Source organism: Salmo salar, chromosome 03, assembly GCF_965601325.2.
Source record: "Salmo salar chromosome 03, fSalSal1, whole genome shotgun sequence".
NCBI lineage: Eukaryota > Metazoa > Chordata > Actinopteri > Salmoniformes > Salmonidae > Salmo > Salmo salar.
The window spans coordinates 34,663,284-34,666,125 of NC_138293.1; the positions used below are offsets into that span (position 1 = coordinate 34,663,284).

Consider the following 2,842-nt stretch of genomic DNA (forward strand, 5'->3'; position numbering starts at 1 on the left):
ATAACAGAACTCATATGGCAGGCAAAAACCTGAGAAGATTTCATGCAGGAAGTGGCCTGTCTGACAAGGTGTCGTTCTTCTTGTCTCTGTTTATTGAAGAGTGAGGATCTTAGCTGTCCCGTGACACTTCCTACGGCTGCCATAGGTTCTCAGAAGGCGGCAAAACGCTGAATCTTGGCTTTGCAGGCTCTGGCTGAAACAAAGTAGCGCGTTTGGGTAGTGGCTGGTTACAGTACTGTGAGACTCAGGCTCGTGCCCGCGTCGACCGAAAGGTTTGTTTTCTTTCCTCTGTTTAGCTAAATGGACATTCCCGGTCGGAATATTATCGCTTTTTTACGAGAAAAATGGCATAAAAATGTATTTTAAACAGCGGTTGACATGCTTCGAAGTACGGTAATGGAATATTTAGATTTTTTTTGTCACGAATTGCACCATGCGCACGACCCTTCTTTACCATTCGGATAGTGTCTGGGACGCACGAACAAAACGCCGCTATTCGGATATAACGATGGATTATTTTGGACCAAACCAACATTTGTTATTGAAGTAGCAGTCCTGGGAGTGCATTCTGACGAAGACAACAAAAGGTAATCAAACTTTTATAATAGTAAATCTGATATTGGTGAGTGCTAAACTTGCCGGGTGTCTAAATAGCTAGCCCGTGATGGCTGGTCTATGTACTTAGAATATTGCAAAATGTGCTTTCACCAAAAAGCTATTTTAAAATCGGACATATCGAGTGCATAGAGGAGTTCTGTATCTATAATTCTTAAAATAATTGTTATGCTTTTTGTGAACGTTTATCGTGAGTAATTTAGTAAATTGTTAGTGAATTCGCCGGAAGTTTGCGGGGGGTTCTGAACGTCACATGCTAATGTAAAAAGCTGGTTTTTGATATAAATATGAACTTGATTGAACAAAACATGCATGTATTGTATAACATAATGTCCTAGGGTTGTCATCTGAATCCTACAGACGAAGAACCATATATATGACAATTTTTCCATTTCAAAATAATCAGTTATTTTTATATTATTCATTGTGTGTACCACATTAGGTGTTTTATGGTTGACAAATAATTCACCATACTCATATCTTCCAACAACAATTGATATTTTTTTGTTATTTCAAAAAATACTTTTTTTATTGCCGTTTTAATTTTTAGAATGTGGAAGAACAGTATATCTCCAGTGATGATTTCAGTTTGTGGAAGAACAATATATGTGACATGTTGCATGACACTTGTAAGATGTCCTTTTTTAATACCTGATATGATGTTTTAAGTACTTTCAAGTACAGATGCCCTTCATGTAAATAACTTAAATGCAATATGTAGTTCATTCATTTAATGGAGGTTCATTTAAAGGTGGTCTATCAACTTTAGCACCGATGACTTTTCTTAAAAGTTGAGTCATGAAATCTTAGTCTCATTTAAAATGAAGCCCTGAATGTGAACATACCATAGAATAACTACAAAAATAGAATACAATTAAATTAATTCAATCAAAAGAAGTACAACTTGTACATATCAAATATGGATCAATGTGATGTGCCAATATGCATGTCCATTATGCAGGTCCCTAAGGTCAATATTACAAAACGTTCAGAAAACCATTCTCTTTGCGTTTAACACTATGATCTGCAATTAAGTTTTGAATTGCGTTAAACCCATGTTAAAGGCAAGAAATGTCCTGTACTGAGGTGACAGCAGTAAATAAGTATTAACTGCTTAGAGTTGATGCTAAATGTGGTGACAGAGATGTATATTGTAATGAATAAAAAAAGGGAATCATTAGGATATTTTATTGTTAGAACAACATGTTGCATGTTGATGGGATGTTAGTAAACTATTCTCTGTGCAATACATGTGACTTTTAACCACCTCACTGAAGTGATCTGTAGTCCAGCTGGTCGCTTGAGAACAGAATCTGGGAGGTGACTGAAGTCTTCACATTGCATCCTCATCACCTTGAATGGTTTTGCTGGTTGTGCTTGTTGTTTCTCGTATGGGACAGTGTAGAAACTGTTGAACAGATGCAGCTTGCGCTCATCAGTCAACTTTCCACAATCCTTTCTGCACGTCGTGGAACACGCTCTTCCCTGCAGGATACAGTGTAACGTTACATATAACTAGCTAGCTACTGTAGCCATGTCGAATCATCCGGTGGATGGACAAAAAGTAGCTAGCTATGTTTCTTCTATAATCTAGCAATAACATTTGTAACGATAATGTATAAGTTAGTAGCCAACGAACTTTAGCTAATATTTTCTCTATAGTTACAAATTAGACAACCCAGAACATACATGTTAGTTACTGTACTCTATAGCTAGCTAGCTTGATTGTTTGATATACGGTTCTTCCACATACCTCTTTTGGACAGCTTTTCCCAGTTTTTTCTTGACCCTTACGATTTGTATAGGGTTTTCCCGCATCCCGTAAGATCTTCCTTTGCCTGTCTTTCCATTCTTTTAGTTTTGTTTTACGTTTCTTTCCCACATTTCGGTGATTTTCATCAGCAACAGAAAAGTTGTGCGCTTGTCCGTCCATTCTGAGTGGTGCACATAAATGGTTATTCCACGAGAGCCTATCTTTAAATTTAAACATATTGTTAATTAGCGCGTGGAAAGCTTGTGAAACCGGTTCACTATAGAAAAAGGGTGTCCAATAATGATTTTTCATGTATATCTCGTTTTTTTGAAAAATGTCACATATACGGTTCTTCGTCTGTAGGATTCGTCTGATGAAGATCATCAAAGGTTAGTGCTGCATTTAGCTGTCTTCTGGGTTTTTGTGACATTATATGCTAGCTTGAAAAATGGGTGTCTGATTATTTCTGGCTTG

General features: G+C 37.0%; 1 long non-coding RNA gene across 1 annotated transcript; it reads right to left on the minus strand.

Moving 5' to 3' along the window:
- Positions 1-1,787: 1,787 nt before the first annotated feature.
- On the minus strand, positions 1,788-2,539 carry LOC106599921 (uncharacterized). The gene is made up of 2 exons (XR_001327623.3): positions 2,369-2,539; positions 1,788-2,100 (listed from the first exon to the last, which is right to left on the minus strand). It is a non-coding gene; the product is annotated as an uncharacterized LOC106599921 (long non-coding RNA).
- Positions 2,540-2,842: the final 303 nt, after the last annotated feature.